This window comes from Pseudophryne corroboree, chromosome 6, assembly GCF_028390025.1.
Source record: "Pseudophryne corroboree isolate aPseCor3 chromosome 6, aPseCor3.hap2, whole genome shotgun sequence".
Lineage (NCBI taxonomy): Eukaryota > Metazoa > Chordata > Amphibia > Anura > Myobatrachidae > Pseudophryne > Pseudophryne corroboree.
In genome coordinates this window covers 293,356,507-293,379,701 of record NC_086449.1, presented here as the reverse complement: position 1 = coordinate 293,379,701, position 23,195 = coordinate 293,356,507, and the positions used below count along the sequence as shown (strand labels likewise).

General features: G+C 46.0%; 1 protein-coding gene and 1 long non-coding RNA gene across 4 annotated transcripts in view; one reads left to right on the top strand and one right to left on the bottom strand.

The window, feature by feature from the left end:
* The window catches only part of NEDD4 (NEDD4 E3 ubiquitin protein ligase), a 470,501-nt gene that overhangs the window by 88,824 nt on the left and 358,482 nt on the right, over positions 1–23,195 (top strand). The gene's annotated exons all lie outside the window — the stretch shown is intronic.
* The window catches only part of LOC134932086 (uncharacterized), a 92,710-nt gene that overhangs the window by 40,454 nt on the left and 29,061 nt on the right, over positions 1–23,195 (bottom strand). The window contains exon 2 of the long non-coding RNA XR_010179242.1: positions 9,538–9,709. This is a non-coding gene — a long non-coding RNA (uncharacterized LOC134932086). The remainder of the gene's footprint in view (positions 1–9,537; positions 9,710–23,195) is intronic.

Sequence of the window (23,195 nt, the reverse complement as noted above, 5' to 3'; positions counted from 1 at the left end):
CCTGCCCCAGCATGCTGGCACTTGGAGAACCACAACTGCCAGCATGCCCGGACATAATGGGCCCGCTGGCACCTGTAGTCCGCCTGAAAGAATAGTAGTAATGTTCTTTACAGGTGGCCTACAGGTCTCAGCAAGCCTGCCCCAGCATGCTGGCACTTGTAGAACCACAAGTGCCAGCATGCCCGGACATAAATGGCCTGCTGGCACCTGTTGCCCACCTGTAAAGAAAATATTAAAATAAAAACACCACACAGTCTTAAAAAATAAGTTTTAACGCACAGGGTCTTCACCTGGGGGCGGCGGCCTTTAAGCTCTTTTGCATGGCCGCCGCTTCCCCAGGGCTTCAGGCGTCTACACCTGGGGGGGGGCGCCACCTCCCCAGGGCTTTCAGCGTCTTCCTCTGACATCTTCACCTGGGAGGCGGCGGCCTTAAAGCTCTTTTGCATGGCCGCCGCCTTCCCCAGGGCTTCCAGCGTCTTCACCTGGTGGGCGGCGGCTGCTAAGCTCTTTTGCATAGCCGCCGCCCATCCAGGACTTCCGGCGTCTTCAACCTTCAGGAGCTCTTCTCCGCTCCTCCTCCGCCGTCGGACTGACAGCCGCTCCCTCGCGCTGACTTATATAAGTCAGCCAGAGGGGGCGGAGCGATGACGCGGCGAGCCGTGATTGGCTCGCGGCGGCCATCTTCAATTTCAAAAATGACGCTGAGGCGCCATCTTTGAAATGGGTTACCGCTCCGCTGCTCAAACTCTGCACCGCCGCCCGCATTCACGCCGCCCGCACCGCCGCACCCACGCCGCCCGCTCCGCCGCACCCACGCCGCCCGCACCCCGCCGCCAGCACCTCCGCCGACGCCCGCACCTCCGCCGCGCCCACAACAGTGATTGACATCGGATCCAGTGACGGATCCGCTGGCCAATCACTGTGGCCTCACTGACAGGGACATGCTTTCATGGGTTGAAAGCACGTCCCTGTGTGAAAGCGCCGCGGCACCACTAATGGTGCCGCTTTCCCATGATTTTTCAATGGGCTTTTAATGCCCATTGCTAGGTCCCGCCCGCGCCCGCCCCCCGCTCCCCATACCTTTCCCTATCTGACAGGGAGGCACCACGATCGGTGCCTCCCAAACACTTTTACACAGGACTCGGATGATTAGGATAATATAAAGCAAATATCTTCTTTATATTATTTTAATCAGTAATGACCGGGGAGGCACTTCCTCTCCTGACTGCACGTCCCTGCTACTACCTGGTGTTAGCAACAAGCCATCAAGATGAGAAGCCACATGTGATAGGCCAGGGTAGGCCTGGCCAGCATGTGGCTCTCCAGGTGTTGTGAAACTACTCATCTCAGCATGCCCTGCCACAGTTTTAGCATTCCCTAACAGCAAAACTGTCTCAGGGCATGCTGAGTCTTGTAGTTTCACAACAGTTGGAGAGTCACAGTTTGGCCAGCCGTGGACCTGGGGGAGGCTTTGTGTACTCATGCTGGCCCGTATATCTACCTGTAAAGTAGTCTGGTACTAACAAAGGGGTGTATTTAGAAGTCAGAGTACCCCTAGGCACCACCCAATAATATTATTTCTCTAACGTCCTAGTGGATGCTGGGAACTCCGTAAGGACCATGGGGAATAGCGGGCTCCGAAGGAGGCTGGGCACTCTAGAAAGATCTTAGACTACCTGGTGTGCACTGGCTCCTCCCACTATGACCCTCCTCCAAGCCTCAGTTAGATTTCGTGCCCGGCCGAGGTTGGATGCACACTAGGGGCTCTCCTGAGCTCTTAGAAAGTTATAGTCTTAGAATTTGTTCTTTTCAGTGAGACCTGCTGGCAACAGGCTCACTGCAGCGAGGGACTAAGGGGAGAAGAAGCGAACTCGCCTGCTTGCAGCCGGATTGGGCTTCTTAGGCTACTGGACACCATTAGTTCCAGAGGGATCGACCGCAGGCCCAGCCTTGATGTTCGGTCCCGGAGCCGCGCCGCCGTCCCCCTTACAGAGCCAGAAGCAAGAAGATGGTCCGGAAAATCGGCGTCATGAAGACTCAGTCTTCACCAAGGTAGCGCACAGCACTGCAGCTGTGCGCCATTGCTCCTCTCACACACTTCATACTCCGGTCACTGAGGGTGCAGGGCGCTGGGGGGGGGGGCGCCCTGAGGCAGCAATAAAAACACCTTGGCTGGCAAAAATACCTCAATATATAGCCCCAGGGGCTATATATGAGGTAAATACCCCTGCCAGAAGTCCATAAAAAACGGGAGAATAGGCCGCGAAAAAGGGGCGGAGCCTATCTCCTCAGCACACTGGCGCCATTTTCCCTCACAGCTCCGTTGGAGGGAAGCTCCCTGGCTCTCCCCTGCAGTCTACAAGGGTTAAAAAAAGAGAGAGGGGGCACTAAATTTAGGCGCAGTATACATTATATATATATATAGATATAAAGCTATAGGGGACATAACTCAGTTAGTCCCTGCAGTATATAGCGCTCTGGTGTGTGCTGGCATACTCTCACTCTGTCCCCCCAAAGGGCTTTTGTGGGTCCTGTCCTCGTTTAGAGCATTCCCTGTGTGTCTGCGGTGTGTCGGTACGGCTGTGTCGACATGTTGAATGAGGAGGCTTATATGGTGACGGAACAGAGGCCGATATATGTGATGTCGCCCCCTGTGGGGCCGACACCAGAGTGGATAGAGAGGTAAAAGGTATTAACCGACAGTGTCAACTCCTTACATAAAAGGGTGGATGACGTAACAGCTGTGGGACAGCCGGCTTCGCAGCCCGCGCCTGCCCAGGCGTCTCAAAGGCCATCAGGGGCTCAAAAACGCCCGCTCTCTCAGATGGCAGACACAGATGTCGACACGGAGTCTGACTCCAGTGTCGACAAGGTGGAGACATATACACAATCCAATCCGTGACTTGATCCCGGCAATAAAAAATGTGTTATACATTTCTGACTTTAACCTCTATAAATGGGTTTTAGGTTTGGGGAGAAAAAACAGGCAGTGTTTTGTTCCCCCATCAGATGAATAAATGAAGTGTGTGAAAAGCGCGGGTTCCCCCGTTAAGAAACTGGTAATTTATAAAAAGTTACTGATGGCGTACCCTTTCCCGCCAGGAGGATAAGTTACGCTGGGAGATATCCCCTAGGGTGGATAAGGCGCTCACACGTTTGTCAAAAAAGGTGGCACTGCCATCTTAGGATACGGCCACTTTAATAGGTACCTGTTGATTTAAAAAAAAAACAAAAAAAAAAAAAACAAGAGGCTATCCTGAAGTCTGTATTTACACACTCAGGTACTAGACTGAGACCTGCAGATAGTGCTGCTGCAGCGTGGTTGGTGACCCTGTCAAACAGGGATAATAGTTGGCAAACATAAAAACATATTAAAGACGTTGTCTTATATATGGGGGATGCACAGAGGGATATTTTGCCGGCTGGCATCCAAAATAAATGTAATGTCCATTCTGTCAGGAGGGTATTAGAGACCTGTCACTGGACAGGTGATGCTGACTTAAAAAGCGCATAGAGAGCCTTATAAGAGTGAGGAATTATTTGGGGATGGTCTCTGGGACCTCGTATCCACAGCAACTGCTGGGAAGAAATAATTTTACCTCAGGTTTCCTCACAGAAAAAGGTACAGTCCTTTCGGCTTCAGAAAAGCAAGCGGGTCAAATGGCGCTTCCTTTCTGTACAGAGACAAGGGTAGAGGGAAAAAGCTGCACCAGTCAGCCTGTTCCCAGAATCAAGATTCTTCCCCCGCCTCCTGTGAGTACACACCATGACGCGGGTGCTCCACAGGTGTAGCCAGGTACGGTGGGGGGCCGCCTCAAAAATTTCAGCAATTAGTGGGCTCGCTCACAGGTGGATCCCTGTTTCTTCCAAGTAGTATTTCAGGGGTACAAGCTGGAATTAGAGATGTCTCCCCCCAGCCGTTTCCTAAAATATGCCTTGCTGACAACTCCCTCAAGCAGGGAGGCTGTGCTAGAGGCAATTAATAAGCGGTATTCCCAGCAGGTAATACTCAAGGTGCCCCTACTTCAACAAGGACGGGGTTACTATTCCACACGGGTTGGGGTACCGAAACCGCATGGTTCGGTGTGACCCATTTTATATTTAAAATCCTTGAACATAAAAAAAATTCAAGTTCAAGATGGAATCGCTCAGGGCGGTTATTGCAAGCCTGGACGAGGGGGATTACATGGTATCCCGGGACATCAAGGATGCTTACCTGCATGTCCCCATTTACCATCCTCGCCAGGAGTACCTCAGATTTGTGGTACAGGATTACCATTACCAAGTCCAGACACTGCTGTTTGGACTGTACATGGCACCGAGGGTGTTTTATCAAGGTAATGGCCGAAATGATGATACTCCTTCAAAAAAAGGGAGTTGTAATTATCCCGTAATTGGACAATCTCGTTATAAGGGCGAGGTCCAAGGAGCAGTTGGTAGTCGGGGTAGCACTATTTTGGAAAGTGCTACAACAGCATAGGTGGATTCTAAACAGTCCAAAGTCACAGCTGGTTCCTATGACACGTCTACTGTTCCTGGGGATGGTTCTGGACATAAACCAGAAATAGTGTTTCTCCCGGAGGAGAAAGCCAAGGAGTTGTCATCTCTAGTCAGAGACCTCCTGAAACCAAAATAGGTAGCGGTGCATCATTGCACGCGAGTCCTGGGAAAAATGGTAGCTTCTTACGAAGCAATCCCATTAGGCAGGTTCCATACAAGAACTTTTCAGAGGGACCTGTTGGACAAGTGGTCCGGATCGCATCTTCCGATGCATAGGCTGATAACCCTGTCTCCAAGGACCAGGGTATCTCTACTGTGGTGGCTGCAGAGTGCCCATCTTCAAGAGGGCCGCAGGTTCGGCATACAGGACTAGGTCCTAGTGACCATGGATTCCAGCCTTTGAGGCTGGGGGGCAGTCGCATAGGGAAGAAACTTCCAGGGACTTTGGTCAAGTCAGGTTATTTCCCTACACATAAATATTCTGGATCTGAGGGCCATTTACAATGCCCTGAGGCCAGCAAGGCCTCTGCTTCAAAACCAGCCGGTACTGATCCAATCAGACAACATCACGGCAGTCGCCCATGTAATCAACAGGGCGGCACAAAAAGCAGGATGGCGATGGCAGAAGCCACAAGGATTCTCCGATAGGCGGAAAATCATGTGTTAGCACTGTCAGCAGTGTTCATTCCCGGAGTGGACAACTGGGAAGCAGATCTTCTCAACAGACACGACCTCCACCCGGGAGAATGGGGACTTCCTCCAGAAGTCTTCCAATAGGATTGTACACCATTGGGAAAGGCCACAGGTGGACATGATGGCGTCCCGCCTTAACAAAAAGCTATAAAAGATATTGCTCCAGGTCAAGGGACCCTCAGGCGATAGCTATGGACGCTCTGGTAACACCGTGGGTGTACCAGTTGGTTTAGGTGTTCTCCCCTCTGCCTCTCATACCAAAGGTACTGAGAATAATAAGAAGGCGAGGAGTAAGAACGATACTCGTGGATGGCCAAGAAGAGCTTGGTACCCAGAACTTCAAGAATTTATATCAGAGGACCAATGGCCTCTGCCACTCAGTCAGGACCTGCGGCAGCAGGGGCCCTGTCTGTTCCAAGACTTACCGCGGCTGCGTTTGACGGCATGGCGGTTGAACGCCGGATCCTGAAGGAAAAGGGTATTCCGGAGGAAGTAATTCCTACGCTTACTAAAGCCAGGAAAGAGGTTACAGCAACTCATTATCACCGCATATGGCGAAAATATGTTGCATGGTGTGAGGCCGAAAGGGCCCCAACAGAGGAATTTCAACTAGGTCGATTTCTGCATTTCCTGCAAGCAGGAGTGACTATGGGCCTTAAATTGGGTTCCATTAAGGTACAGATCTCGGCTCTGTCGATTTTCTTTCAAAAAAGAACTAGCTTCAGTACCTGAAGTTCAGACATTTATAAAAGGAGTGCTGCATAGTCAGCCCCCATTTGTGCCTCCTGTGGCACCTTGGGATCTCAACGTGGTGTTGAGTTTTCTTAAAATCACTTTGGTTTGAACCACTAAAAACCGTGGATCTGAAATATCTCACATGGAAGGTGGTTATGTTATTGGCCTTGGCTTCTGCCAGGCGAGTATCAGAATTGGCGGCTTTGTCTTGTAAAAGCCCTTATTTGATTTTCCATATGGATAGGGCAGAATTGAGGACTTGTCCCCAGTTTCTCCCTAAGGTGGTGTCAGCGTTTCACCTGAACCAGCCTATTGTGGTGCCTGCGGCTACTAAGGATTTGGAGGACTCCAAGTTGCTAGACGTTGTCAGGGCCCTGAAAATATATGTTTCCAGGACGGCTGGAGTCAGAAAATCTGACTCGCTGTTTATCCTATATGCACCCAACAAGCTGGGTGCTCCTGCTTCTAAGCAGACTATTGCTCGTTGGATTTTGTAGTACAATTCAACTTGCACATACTGTGGCAGGCCTGCCACAGCCAAAATCTGTCAATGCCCATTCCACAAGGAAGGTGGGCTCATCTTGGGCGGCTGCCCGAGGGGTCTCGGCTTTACAACTTTGCCGAGCAGCTACTTGGTCAGGGGCAAACACGTTTGCAAAATTCTAAAAATTTGATACCCTGGCTGAGGAGGACCTGGAGTTCTCTCATTCGGTGCTGCAGAGTCATCCGCACTCTCCCGCCCGTTTGGGAGCTTTGGTATAATCCCCATGGTCCTTACGGAGTTCCCAGCATCCACTAGGACGTTAGAGAAAATAAGAATTTACTCACCGGTAATTCTATTTCTCGTAGTCCGTAGTGGATGCTGGGCGCCCATCCCAAGTGCGGTTTATCTGCATTACTTGTACATAGTTATTGTTAACTAAATCGGGTTATTGTTGAGCCATCTGTTGAGAGGCTCTATTGTTTCATACTGTTAACTGTGTTTCATATCACGAGTTGTACGGTGTGATTGGTGTGGCTGGTTTGAGTCTTACCCGGGATTCAAAATCCTTCCTTATTGTGTACGCTCGTCCGGGCACAGTATCCTAACTGAGGCTTGGAGGAGGGTCATAGTGGGAGGAGCCAGTGCACACCAGGTAGTCTAAGATCTTTCTAGAGTGCCCAGCCTCCTTCGGAGCCCGCTATTCCCCATGGTCCTTACGGAGTTCCCAGCATCCACTACGGACTACGAGAAATAGAATTACCGGTGAGTAAATTCTTATTTTTACTATTCTGTTATTAGGCCTCATTTGCCAATTGGCAGGATAATAATAATAATGCAATCCTTGAGCTATGACCTTTTGTTTATTTTTAATTATGTTTACATATTTACTAAGTAGGACAGTTTACAGGGGCAGTCTGAGCATATCCCACACATCCACATTCCATTCACAATTGTGTGTGGGACGGTATAATGGAAATATTTTGGTATGTTTCAGACGGAGAGCAATAAACAAGCTTCCAAGTGCCGCCCCCAAACAAATGGCATCACTAGACACGTGCCACATGTGCCTAATGGGACATTCTCAACGGTTATTTCACATGTAGTACATCACTGATGGTGACGAGACTGCTGTGCTGAACTTTAGGCTTTTAGTGTACGGTTTTAGGACACTTTTGCTCTCTGTGTTTCTCCGCACAGGCCGTGTAATGGGTATACATTTATTTATTTATTTATTACCAGTTATTTATATAGTGCACACACATTCCGCAGCGCTGTACAGAGAATATTTGCCCATTCACATCAGTCCCTGCCCCAGTGGAGCTTACAATCTATATTCCTATCACATGTACACACAGACACATTCACACTAGGGTTAATATTTGTTGGGAGCCAATTAACCTACCAGTATATTTTTGGATTGTGGGAGGAAACCGGAGTACCCGGAGGAAACCCACACAAGTACAGGGAGAATATACAAACTCTGCACAGGGCCATGGTGGGAATCGAACCCATGACCTCAGTGCTGTGAGGCAGTAATGCTAACCATTACACCATCCGTACTGCCATAGCAGTACATAGCATACTGTACATAGCATATACATACATAGCATATATACATAGTACATAGCAGCTTCTTTGGCAAGTATGGGACACTGTTCTGCATCACTCCTGTACTTTTGTTAATAATCACTAGTGTTATTGCCTTAAAGTGCCAATTATATGCATTATAGTTCTTGAATGAAATAAGATGGCAGCTGTGCCATGTGATCCTGGATGATTTTATCGGAAAGCTAGTTGTTGTAAGAATCCTATTTTGGTTGTTGGATTGCTTGTCCGAGAAGTGGTGAAAACCTGCATCCCTGTGCAGTCACGTGTTCTGTCATTACCACAGGCTGGGTGATATTCTGAGTAACACATATATCTATATTTCAGGAAAAACAGGCAAGATCATACTGTACATTAAATATATGTTGCTATTTGTTTCTTTATATTATATTTGATTAAAAAACTAATGGTGTGCCTTGGTAATTTGAAAATCTTGCTCTGTGTGCCACGCGTTGAAGACAATTGTAACTGGTTTATACAAATTGACCAAGCTGATTTGTATTTCCATGCATGGAAAAAACAAACAAATCACAAACACAACTGTGAACAAACCCTAACTTCTTTCATTCCCCCCCCCCTTATTTTTAATTTTTGCTGGCAGAATCCTCCATTAGCTGAATGTGCAAGTCATTGTGTTTTGTCTGTTTCTCCAAACAGATGACGCAACATTCCCCTGGATTTTACCTGCGATGATTTAGAAAAATATCTAGTACTTGACTCGCCCATGTTGTTAGCACAAATATGTAGCTGCCTTGTACAGCTTGGCTATAACTGGTTTACGCTGATTAGAGCTAGCTTGTCATTACATTACATACCATAGCCAGGCAGGTAGAGAAATATGGATACTTCCTTCAGTATAATTTAAGGATATATTTATTACCTGGGACACATCTCCATAATCTTGGAGTACCACACCTGGGGCCCGATTCAGACCTGATCACTGCTGTGCATTTTCGCACAGCGGGCGATTATCGAATTACTGCACATGCACCGCAGTGTGCGCGCGTCGCCAAACTGTGACAGGATGGTGTGAATTTCGTTCGCACGCCCGTTCGCAAGGAATTGACAGGAAGAGGACGTTTGATCAGCCTGATTTCTTTGCACTGCATACACATGCAATCGCACACTCGCTCAGGACGAATTTTCACTCCCCCTGGCGGCGACTATCTGATCGCAGGACAGTGTAATTTGCAGCACAGCGATCATGTCTGAATTGGGCCTCTAATTAGGTGCTGTTGGTTTTAGATGGTATTTTTGTCTTGCAATGAAACTACTGTACTTATATTCAGAAGGATTGGCTTTGCAACACTGCCGAATGACCCTCATACACGGGCCAGATGGTAAAAATGAACTTGCCGCTCAAATTATTAAAAAAAAGTATTTTCAAAACAAATGATTAGTGATTGGCTACAATCCGATCACCATAGCTAGCTATAAATCTAAAACCTGCTGGCCTTCTTCCTGTCATCTGATACTACATACTTAAAATAAAAAAAATCCTATATCTTTATTAGCATTACCTGTCTACCGTCATTTTGTGCTTCCTTTAATTGTGTTTTTGTGGCATGCTTATTCTGCGCAAATGGCTTGCCTCTATCCATGACTCATTCCACTAAAACTCATTAGATGGCTGACTGCTCCTCTGCCGGAATAAACAAAAGGATGGAGTTGGTGTGCTCCTTTCATCCGGCTCTATTACAACAGAATATTAAAATGGAAAAGCATATTAAAATGGAAAAGCAGTTGTGGTGATGTGTGTGTGTGTGTGTGTGTGTGTGTGTGTATGTATTTATATATGTGTGTATGTGTGTGTATGTGTGTGTATATATATATATATATATATATATATATATATATATATCCATGCAGAGGATCCGGCACTCCAACCATAAACTGTTATAGATGCTCTGGTGCCTTCTTTAAGGGGTCTGCGCCCCTGCACATGCAGCAATAAACAGGAAGCGGCACTCAGAGACGTAGTAAATCGTGCAAAAATAAAGCAACCAAGGTTTAATGTATCATCACATCATCAACGTTTCGGGGTTGTCCCCCTTCATCAGGATAACAACAAGTGAGCACAAAACAAAATTTATACCTTACCCCCACCAATGGAAAATTTTCAACATTCCCGCCAGCATCCACGGAGTCCTCAGCCACTCCCCCCTGCATTCACGGCTGTTGCCGGAAGAGGAAGTGACGCGGACCGCCGAAAAGGCTGCTGGGTGCGTTCACATGGAGACGCGGCACCGCTCGTATACAGGGACGCCGCCAGCGTTGTCACGGAAACCCGTGACCCGTAAGATGGTTAAACTAAAATACATATAGATGCAAATAACTGCAAACCATGCTAGCAGCATCCCGTTTACCAGCAGTGTCAAATCATCCATCTTGCAACCATAAAAACACAGAAAAACCATGAAAAAAATGTAACTGTATTACAAAAAAATAAATAAAGCTAATCTGCATCCCATAGAAACCGCTGCTACATTTTCATATTGTTATTAATTCTGGGTCAAATTTCAAGAATAACATTCTCACGTAATGAGTTATATATGGCTTGTGACATATAACATATGCCTCAAAGAATACATACAGGTGTAATGATAAACTCTATATACACTACCTGCACATGTGTACAAGGGTGTGGATTTAAACTTAGGTCAAATTTAATTACAATTAATTTATACCACTGTAGATTTTTTGTATCATTTCATCCTGTATCAGACATGTGTAACACACCAGCCTGATATGGATATATTCAGAGAAAACAGTTAAGACCCATGGTCTCATTCAGACCTCTGGGAGCCATAGTGTCAAGACGGTAGATCCACCGGGCCTCCAACTGTAGTAACCTTTTATGTCTATCACCACGTCGCAGCGATAGGGGTACATGATCGATAACTTTGTAACGTATGGTGGCCACACCATGTCCCAATCGGGCAAAATGGCGTGCCACCGGTTGTTCACTGTTCCCTGAAGAAAGTGCGGCTCTAATGGCCGCCCTATGTTGTGCCATCCTCTCTTTAAATTGGCACACCGTTTTGCCTACATACTGGAGCCCACATGGGCAGAACAGCACATAAATCACAAATTTAGAGGAGCAACTAAGGGGCCATCTAATTTTAAATCTCTTACCAGACTGGGCATGCACAATGGTGTCTCCGGTCTGGAGGTATCCACATGTTGTGCATCCCAGACATCGATAGCATCCATTTTTTCTAGTTAGAAAGTTTATTTTGTTTTGTCCAAACCCAGTGATGTCGGTCCGGACAACAATGTCCTTGATGTTCCTACTTCTAGAATGGCCTGCAAGCAGACGGGTGCCATGCAGGCTGTTCAACCCTGGATCAGATGCCACCTGCGGCCACCATGATTTAACGTATTTCTTTTTAGCTACACTTTGTGTGTTAAATTCCGTGATCCACGGAATGGAGTTTTGTAATGACTCCTTCTTCCGCTTTGTACTGGTCTCAGACAAAAGGGTTTGACGTGTGTGGCCTACTGCCCTGTCTTTGGCTTTTTCTAACTCATGGATAGGATATCCCTTGTCTAAGAATTTTTTTGTCATAATCTCCAACTGCCTCACGGTATCCTCTGGGTCACTAGTGGTCCTACATACCCTCAAGTACTGAGAATACGGAAGACCCCTAACAGTGGACCGTGGGTGGAAGCTGTTATACCTAAGTAGGCTATTTCTGTCCGTGGGCTTCGTATACAATGTTGTTTGTATCCGTTGCTGGACAATCAAAATTTTTATGTCTAGATAATGAATCTCTGTGGAGCTGGTGTTATATGTGAGTTTAATTGGACTAGAAGATTTATTGTGATTATCAACATGTGTGAGTAAACATTGCAAATCCCCATCCCAGAAAACCAGGAGATCGTCAATATACCTATAGTACACAAACATGCCCTCCACTATACTAGCATTCTCAAAAAATAATTTGCGTTCCACCTCCCACATGAATGAGTTGGCTAGTGACGGAGCCACTGCCGACCCCATGGCACAACCGGTTTTTTGGCGGTAAAACCGACCATCAAATAAAAAATAATTGTGCGTGAGGGTAAACATGAGAAGGGTCAAAAAAAATTCTATATCAGGTCCTTTATACAGTGGATTGTTGACCAATAAATGTCTCACCGCCTCCACACCAGCCCGGTGAGGTATGCAGGTGTAGAGGCTGGAGACATCAAGTGTCACCATAGTAACAGTCGCAGGAACAATCTGTAACTCCTCCAGATGTCTAAGTAACATCGTGGAATCCTTAAGATAGGAAAAAGTGCTCTGGATGCATGGTTGTATGAACAAGTCTAGGTATATGGACACTGGCTCACACAAAGACCCCCTGGCAGACACAATGGGCCTGCCAGGAGGTCTTAGTGGATCCTTGTGGATTTTCGATTTGGTGTAAAATATTGGTACTTTTGGAAACCCAGTTTTTATTTTACCACATATACCACTTGAAATAACCCCATCAATGACCGCCGTATCCAAAATACGGTCCAATTCACTCTTATATTGATCTGTTGGATCATGATCAAGTAAACAATAGGTATCAACATCATTAAGCAACCGTAAACATTCAGTGCGATATTCATCTATACCCAACACAACAATTGAACCCCCCTTGTCTGCACCGCGTATTATTATGTCTTGCCTTTCTCCCAATGATTTAAGTGCTAAACGTTCATGTTTAGATAAATTGGGATGAATTTGACTAGGACTAGGGCATTGCATAGACTCCACCATGCGGCAGAACGTTTTAATAGAGGGGTTGGTTGTGATGGGTTCAAACTGCGATCTCGGTCCAAGTTTATGCAACTCCCGGGGTAATACTTCAGATGGAGAAATGTCCACTTTTTTATCATGGTATTCCCTGAGTTTGAGAGTGCGTTGTAGTTTAAAGTTCTCAATCTTGTCATAAAACACATCTGGCTGGTTTGTGGGCACGAAAGACAGCCCCTTACTCAGGACCCCAATTTCAGAAGGTGTTAACATGCATGAGGAAAGATTAAAGATTAAGTCTTTTTCCCTTTGGGCGGCTTCTGTGCGTGCTTGCCGCCTTTGTTGCCCGCCCCTCCTTGTGCGTGACCTTTTCGGGTGGTGTAACCTGCCCGGGTGTTCACGCCTAAAGGGAAATGTGATTTTCTTGATGTAGAGGCAATGGAAGAACGTTCATCTGTCTCACTAGCCGAACTGGCGGTGTTCCTGGAGAAATGCCTGCGCTTATAATATGATGGTCTTGCTGGGCCCCTCTGTTCATTATTGGAACCCAGCCAGGAATGTACCCGGTGCAACTCATAATCCTGTTGGACTTTTAACAATTTCTGTTTTTTAAATTTAATTAATTCATTTTGGTAAGACTGTATTTGGGTCTCCAGTTTCTCCACCCAATTAACGGTTTTGTCTTTCTCTAATTTCTTCTTATTAGCAGTCTCAAACACCAGTAATTTTTCTTTGGTAGCAACGCATTCCCTTGTGGATTCCTCAATTACCAATAAAATAACTTGTTGTTATCCTGATGAAGGGGGACAACCCCGAAACGTTGATGATGTGATGATACATTAAAGCTTGGTTGCTTTATTTTTGCACGATTTACTACGTCTGAGTGCCGCTTCCTGTTTATTGCTGCATGTGCAGGGGCGCAGACCCCTTAAAGAAGGCACCAGAGCATCTATAACAGTTTATGGTTGGAGTGCCGGATCCTCTGCATGGATGTTCATTGACTGTGTGAGCCCTGGATCAGGTAGCACGGTGACATCAAGGCACCCGTCCTTTACATTTATTACCTTCAGAAGGAATTTCAGTATTTTTCTGTGCACTTTCTTCACTAAGCACTTTATTTTTGCGCTAGCACTTTTTGAATCTGGACACTGATTGCACTTTATGGAAACTGCTGCTATAAATTAAAGATATTGCTTTATCCTGGTCATTTTTGTGCTTGTGGAGTTTGCACTTTATGGGAACTACTGCTATAAACTAGGGATATTGCTTTATCCTGGTCATTTTTAGCGCTTGTGGAGTTTATGCCTGGTGGTTTCATGATGGAGCAAGGGGATATGATGTCTTATGTGCTGCAATGCGACAACTCAGACACTTTCAGTTACTCAGACATGGAGGCAGAGAACATCTTACACAAAGAGACTGCTTTCAATGTGGTAACTATTGATTCCCATGAGGAATTGTTCCAGGAATGGTACAAGCTTAGAAAGCGAGATCTGGACTTTACTTTTCACGGACGCACTTTATCTGACTATTTTCGCTCTAAATTAATTCCCCGCGGTTTTAGAATTCATAACATGCCCACCATTGGTCGCAACAGCATTCCTTTTTGTAAAAAATGGATTTCCATTTTAAATAAGTGTTCCATGGACCTGATTTTATTGGTAATTGAGGAATCCACAAGGGAATGCGTTGCTACCAAAGAAAAATTACTGGTGTTTGAGACTGCTAATAAGAAGAAATTAGAGAAAGACAAAACCGTTAATTGGGTGGAGAAACTGGAGACCCAAATACAGTCTTACCAAAATGAATTAATTAAATTTAAAAACAGAAATTGTTAAAAGTCCAACAGGATTATGAGTTGCACCGGGTATATTCCTGGCTGGGTTTTAATAATGAACAGAGGGGCCCAGCAAGACCATCATATTATAAGCGCAGGCATTTCTCCAGGAACACCGCCAGTTCGGCTAGTGAGACAGATGAACGTTCTTCCATTGCCTCTACATCAAGAAAATCACATTCCCCTTTAGGCGTGAACACCCGGGCAGGTTACACCACCCGAAAAGGTCACGCACAAAGAGGGGCGGGCAACAAAGGCGGCAAGCACGCACAGAAGCCGCCCAAAGGGAAAAAGACTTAATCTTTAATCTTTCCTCATGCATGTTAACACCTTCTGAAATTGGGGTCCTGAGTAAGGGGCTGTCTTTCGTGCCCACAAACCAGCCAGATGTGTTTTATGACAAGATTGAGAACTTTAAACTACAACGCACTCTCAAACTCAGGGAATACCATGATAAAAAAGTGGACATTTCTCCATCTGAAGTATTACCCCGGGAGTTGCATAAACTTGGACCGAGATCGCAGTTTGAAGCAATCACAACCAACCCCTCTATTAAAACGTTCTGCCGCATGGTGGAGTCTATGCAATGCCCTAGTCCTAGTCAAATTCATCCCAATTTATCTAAACATGAACGTTTAGCACTTAAATCATTGGGAGAAAGGCAAGACATAATAATATGCGGTGCAGACAAGGGGGGTTCAATTGTTGTGTTGGGTATAGATGAATATCGCACTGAATGTTTACGGTTGCTTAATGATGTTGATACCTATTGTTTACTTGATCATGATCCAACAGATCAATATAAGAGTGAATTGGACCGTATTTTGGATACGGCGGTCATTGATGGGGTTATTTCAAGTGGTATATGTGGTAAATTAAAAACTGGGTTTCCAAAAGTACCAATATTTTACACCATACCGAAAATCCACAAGGATCCACTAAGACCTCCTGGCAGGCCCATTGTGTCTGCCAGGGGGTCTTTGTGTGAGCCAGTGTCCATATACCTAGACTTGTTCATACAACCATGCATCCAGAGCACTTTTTCCTATCTTAAGGATTCCACGATGTTACTTAGACATCTGGAGGAGTTACAGATTGTTCCTGTGACTGTTACTATGGTGACACTTGATGTCTCCAGCCTCTACACCTGCATCCCTCACCGGGCGGGTGTGGAGGCGGTGAGACATTTATTGGTCAATAATCCACTGTATAAAGGACCTGATATAGAATTTTTTTTGACCCTTCTCATGTTTACCCTCACGCACAATTATTTTTTATTTGATGGCCGGTTTTACCGCCAAAAAAACGGTTGTGCCATGGGGTCGGTAGTGGCTCCGTCACTAGCCAACTCATTCATGTGGGAGGTGGAACGCAAATTATTTTTTTGAGAATGCTAGTATAGCGGAGGGCATGTTTGTGCACTATAGGTATATTGACGATCTCCTGGTTTTCTGGGATGGGGATTTGCAATGTTTACTCACACATGTTGATAATCACAATAAATCTTCTAGTCCAATTAAACTCACATATAACACCAGCTCCACAGAGATTCATTATCTAGACATAAAAATTTTGATTGTCCAGCAACGGATACAAACAACATTGTATACGAAGCCCACGGACAGAAATAGCCTACTTAGGTATAACAGCTTCCACCCACGGTCCACTGTTAGGGGTCTTCCGTATTCTCAGTACTTGAGGGTATGTAGGACCACTAGTGACCCAGAGGATACCGTGAGGCAGTTGGAGATTATGACAAAAAAATTCTTAGACAAGGGATATCCTATCCATGAGTTAGAAAAAGCCAAAGACAGGGCAGTAGGCCACACACGTCAAACCCTTTTGTCTGAGACCAGTACAAAGCGGAAGAAGGAGTCATTACAAAACTCCATTCCGTGGATCACGGAATTTAACACACAAAGTGTAGCTAAAAAGAAATACGTTAAATCATGGTGGCCGCAGGTGGCATCTGATCCAGGGTTGAACAGCCTGCATGGCACCCGTCTGCTTGCAGGCCATTCTAGAAGTAGGAACATCAAGGACATTGTTGTCCGGACCAACATCACTGGGTTTGGACAAAACAAAATAACAAACTTTCTAACTAGAAAAAATGGATGCTATCGATGTCTGGGATGCACAACATGTGGATACCTCCAGACCGGAGACACCATTGTGCATGCCCAGTCTGGTAAGAGATTTAAAATTAGATGGCCCCTTAGTTGCTCCACTAAATTTGTGATTTATGTGCTGTTCTGCCCATGTGGGCTCCAGTATGTAGGCAAAACGGTGTGCCAATTTAAAGAGAGGATGGCACAACATAGGGCGGCCATTAGAGCCGCACTTTCTTCAGGGAACAGTGAACAACCGGTGGCACGCCATTTTGCCCGATTGGGACATGGTGTGGCCACCATACGTTACAAAATTATCGATCATGTACCCCTATTGCTGCGACGTGGTGATAGACATAAAAGGTTACTACAGTTGGAGGCCCGGTGGATCTACCGTCTTGACACTATGGCTCCCAGAGGTCTGAATGAGACCATGGGTCTTAACTGTTTTCTCTGAATATATCCATATCAGGCTGGTATGTTACACATGTCTGATACAGGATGAAATGATACAAAAAATCTACAGTGGTATAAATTAATTGTAATTAAATTTGACCTAAGTTTAAATCCACACCCTTGTACACATGTGCAGGTAGTGTATATAGAGTTTATCATTACACCTGTATGTATTCTTTGAGGCATATGTTATATGTCACAAGCCATATATAACTCATTACGTGAGAATGTTATTCTTGAAATTTGACCCAGAATTAATAACAATATGAAAATGTAGCAGCGGTTTCTATGGGATGCAGATTAGCTTTATTTATTTTTTTGTAATACAGTTACATTTTTTTCATGGTTTTTCTGTGTTTTTATGGTTGCAAGATGGATGATTTGACACTGCTGGTAAACGGGATGCTGCTAGCATGGTTTGCAGTTATTTGCATCTATATGTATTTTAGTTTAACCATCTTACGGGTCACGGGTTTCCGTGACAACGCTGGCGGCGTCCCTGTATACGAGCGGTGCCGCGTCTCCATGGGAACGCACCCAGCAGCCTTTTCGGCGGTCCGCGTCACTTCCTCTTCCGGCAACAGCCGTGAATGCAGGGGGGAGTGGCTGAGGACTCCGTGGATGCTGGCGGGAATGCTGAAAATTTTCCATTGGTGGGGGTAAGGTATAAATTTTGTTTTGTGCTCACTTGTTGTTATCCTGATGAAGGGGGACAACCCCGAAACGTTGATGACGTGATGATACATTAAAGCTTGGTTGCTTTATTTTTGCACGATTTACTACGTCTCTGAGTGCCGCTTCCTGTTTATTGCTATATATATATATATATATATATATATATATATATATATATATATATATAAATTTATTATGTCATGCTGGGCTGTTATAACATCGCACCCTGCCCGATTTTGAAAGGGAAATGCGCCCTGCCCATTTAATGGCGCCCTGCTCAAACAGCCTGCCACCACCATGGGGGAACGGGACACTAATTAATAAATATATATATATATATATATATATATATATATATACACACATACATACATACATACATACATACATACATACATACAGTATACATAATCATTACTGGGCAAACGTTTCAGGCAGGTGTGGAAAAAATGCTGCAAAGTGAGTATGCTCTTAAAAATAGAAGTGTTTGGTGTGACCACCTTTTGCCTTCAAAACAGCATAAATTTTTCTCGGTACAAACAGCATCAATTCTTCTAGGTACAAAAATTTGATTTCATTTAGAGTTCTTCTGTTCTTTCACTTTGCATTTTGTCATTTTGTTAATTGATAAAAATAAACGATTAACACTTTAATTTTTGAGAGCATTCTTACTTTGCAACACTTTTACCACACCTGCCTAAAACTTTTGCACAGTACTGCGTGTGTGTGTGTATATCAAGGTTCAGTATCCCTTATCCAAAATGTTGGGACCAGAAGTATTTTGGATATCTGATTTTTCCATATTTTGGAATAATTGCATACCATAATGAGATATCATGGCGATGGGACCTAAGTGTAACACAGAATGTATTTGTTTCACATACACCTTATACACACAGCCTGAAGGTAAATTTAGCCAATAGTTTTTGGATCAAAGTGTGTGTACATTCACACAATTCATTTATGTTTCCTATACACCTTATACACATAGCCTGAAGGTCTTATAATACAATATTTTTAATAAACCCTGTGTATTAAACAAAGTTTGTGTACATTGAGCCATCAGCAAACAAAGGTTTCACTATCTCACTCAAAAAAAAATCCGTATTTCGGAATATTTGGATATGGGATACTCAACCTATGTGTGTGTGTATGTATGTATGTATGGAGATATATATATCTCCATATAATGACGGCACTCGGAGACAGCAGTGATGCAAATGAAACTGTATTAGGTCGAGTACTTTCGGGGACAGCGCCCCGTCCTCAGGACCACACAGAGATAACAGACACAAAAACGTACCCACTTTTCTCTAACGTCCTAAGTGGATGCTGGGGACTCCGTAAGGACCATGGGGAATAGCGGCTCCGCAGGAGACTGGGCACATCTAAAGAAAGCTTTAGGACTATCTGGTGTGCACTGGCTCCTCCCCCTATGACCCTCCTCCAAGCCCCAGTTAGATCTCTGTGCCCGAACGAGAAGGGTGCACACTAGGGGCTCTCCTGAGCTTCTTAGTGAAAGTTTTAGATTAGGTTTTTTATTTTCAGTGAGACCTGCTGGCAACAGGCTCACTGCATCGAGGGACTAAGGGGAGAAGAAGCGAACTCACCTGCGTGCAGAGTGGATTGGGCTTCTTAGGCTACTGGACATTAGCTCCAGAGGGACGATCACAGGCCCAGCTTGGATGGGTCCCAGAGCCGCGCCGCCGGCCCCCTTACAGAGCCAGAAGGCAGAAGAGGTCCGGAAAATCGGCGGCAGAAGACGTCCTGTCTTCAACAAGGTAGCGCACAGCACTGCAGCTGTGCGCCATTGCTCTCAGCACACTAAACACTTCGGTCACTGAGGGTGCAGGGCGCTGGGGGGGGGGGCGCCCTGAGACGCAATAAAAACACCTTGGATGGCAAAAAAATGCATCACATATAGCTCCTGGGCTATATGGATGCATTTAACCCCTGCCAGAATCCATAAAAAAGCATGAGAAAAGTCCGCGAAAAAGGGGCGGAGCCTATCTCCTCAGCACACTGGCGCCATTTTCCCTCACAGCTCCGTTGGAGGGAAGCTCCCTGTCTCTCCCCTGCAGTCACTACACTACAGAAAGGGTTAAAAAAAAGAGAGGGGGGCACTAATTATGCGCAGTATTAACTATACAGCAGCTATAAGGGGAAAAACACTTATATAAGGTTATCCCTGTATATATATAGCGCTCTGGTGTGTGCTGGCAAACTCTCCCTCTGTCTCCCCAAAGGGCTAGTGGGGTCCTGTCCTCTATCAGAGCATTCCCTGTGTGTGTGCTGTATGTCGGTACTTTTGTGTCGACATGTATGAGGAGAAAAATGATATGGAGACGGAGCAGATTGCCTGTAATAGTGATGTCACCCCCTAGGGGGTCGACACCTGAGTGGATGAACTGTTGGAAGGAATTACGTGACAGTGTCAGCTCTGTATAAAAAAACAGTGGTTGACATGAGACAGCCGGCTACTCAGCTTGTGCCTGTCCAGACGTCTCATAGGCCGCCAGGGGCTCTAAAGCGCCCGTTACCTCAGATGGCAGATATAGACGCCGACACGGATACTGACTCCAGTGTCGACGGTGAAGAGACGAATGTGACTTCCAGTAGGGCCACATGTTACATGATTGAGGCAATGAAAAATGTTTTACACATTTCTGATAATACGAGTACCACCAAAAAAGGGGTATTATGTTCGGTGAGGAAAAACTACCTGTAGTTTTCCTGAATCTGAGAAATTAAATGAGGTGTGTGATGATGCGTGGGTTTCCCCCGATAACAACGGATAATTTCTAAAATGTTATTGGCATTATATCCTTTCCCGCCAGAGGTTAGGGTGCGTTGGGAAACACCCCCTAGGGGGGATAAAGCGCTCACACGCTTGTAAGGGCTCTACCTTCGCCTGAGATGGCCGCCCTTAAGGATCCTGCTGATAGAAAGCAGGAGGGTATCCTAAAAGGTATTTACACACATACTGGTGTTATACTGCGACCAGCAATCGCCTCAGCCTGGATGTGCAGTGCTGGGTTGGCGTGGTCGGATTCCCTGACTGAAAATATTGATACCCTAGATAGGGACAGTATATTTTTGCCTATAGAGCATTTAAAAGATGCATTTTTATATATGCGTGATGCACAGCGGAATATTTGCCGACTGGCATCAAGTCTAAGCGCGTTGTCCATTTCTACCAGTAGAGGGTTATGGACACGTCAGTGGTCAGGTGATGCGTATTCCAAACGGCATTTGGAAGTATTGCTTTATTAAGGGAGGAGTTATTTGGGGTCGGTCTTTCAGACCTGGTGGCCACGGCAACAGCTGGGAATTCCACGTTTGTACCCCAGGTCGCCTCTCAACATGAGAAGACGCCGTATTATCAGGCGCAGTCTTTTCGTGGACAAGCGGGCAAAAGGTTCCTCATTTCTGCCCCGTGACAGAGGGAGAGGAAAAAGGCTGCAGAAATCAACGAGTTCCCAGGAACAGAAACCCTCTCCCGCCTCTGCGAAGCCCTCAGTATACGCTGGGGCTTTACAAGCAGAATCAGGCACGGTGGGGGGCCCGTCTCAATGAATTTCAGCGCGCAGTGGGCTCACTCGCAAGTAGACCCCTGGATCCTTCAGGTGATATCTCAGGGGTACAAATTAGAATTCGAGACGTCTCCCCCTCGCCGTTTCCTAAAGTCGGCTTTACCGATGTCTCCTTCTGACAGGGAGACAGTTTTGGAAGCCATTCACAAGCTGTATTCCCAGCAGGTGATAATCAAGATACCCCTCCTGCAACAGGGAACGGGGTATTATTCCACACTGTTGTGGTACCGAAGCCGGACGGCTCGGTGAGACCGATTCTAAATCTAAAATCTTTGAACACTTACGTACAGAGGTTCAAATTCAAGATTGAGTCACTCAGAGCAGTGATTGCGAACCTGGAAGAAGGGGACTACATGATGTCTCGGGACATCAAGGATGCTTACCTTCATGTCAAAATTTACCCTTCTCACCAAGGGTACCTCAGGTTTATGGTACAGAACTGTCACTATCAGTTCAGACGCTGCCGTATGGATGGTACACGGCACCCCGGGTCTTTACAAGGTAATGGCCGAAATGATGATATTCCTTCGAAGGAAGTGAATTTTAGTTATCCCTTCCTTGGACAATTCCCTGATAAGGGTAAGATCCAGGGAACAGTTGGAGGTCGGTGTAGCACTATCTCAGGTAGTGTTGCGGCAGCACGATTGGATTCTCAATATTCCAAAATCGCACCTGGTTCCGACGACGTGTCTTCTGTTCCTAGGGATGATCCTGGACACAGTCCAGAAAAAGGTGTTTCTCCCGGAGGAGAAAGCCAGGGAGTTATCCGAGCTAGTCAGGAACCTCCTAAAACCGAGCCAAGTCTCAGTGCATCAATGCACAAGGGTTCTGGGTAAAATGGTGGCTTCCTACGAAGCAATCCCATTCGGCAGATTCCACGCAAGAACTTTCCAGTGGGACCTGCTGGACAAATGGTCCGGATCGCATCTTCAGATGCATCAGCGGATAACCCTGTCACCAAGGACAAGGGTGTCCCTCCTGTGGTGGTTGCAGAGTGCTCATCTTCTAGAGGGCCGCAGATTAGGCATTCAGGACTGGGTCCTGGTGACCACGGATGCCAGCCTGCGAGGCTCGGGAGCAGTCACACAGGGAAGGAATATCCAGGGCTTATGGTCAAGCCTGGAGACATCACTTCACATAAATATCCTGAAGCTAAGGGACATTTACAATGCTCTAAGCTTAGCAAGACCTCTGCTTCAAGGTCAGCCGGTGTTGATCCAGTCGGACAACATCACGGCAGTCACCCACGTAAACAGACAGGGTGGCACAAGAAGCAGGAGGGCAATGGCAGAAGCTGCAAGGATTCTTCGCTGGGCGGAAAATCATGTGATAGCACTGTCAGCAGTATTCATTCCGGGAGTGGACAACTGGGAAGCAGACTTCCTCAGCACGACCTCCACTCGGGAGAGTGGGGACTTCACCCAGAAGTCTTCCACATGATTAAAAACTCGACAGGTATTGCGCCAGGTCCAGGGACCCTCAGGCAATAAGCTGTAGACGCTCTGGTAACACCGTGGGTGTACCAGTCAGGGTATGTGTTCCCTCCCCTGCCTCTCATACCCAAGGTACTGAGATTGATAAGATGGAGAGGAGTAAGCACTATATTCGTGGTTCCGGATTGGCCAAGAAGGACTTGGTAACCGGAACTTCAAGAGATGCTCACGGAGGATCCGTGGCCTCTACCTCTAAGAAGGGACCTGCTCCAGCAAGGACCCTGTCTGTTCCAAGACTTACCGCGGCTGCGTTTGACGGCATGGCGGTTGAACGCCGGATCCTGAAGGAA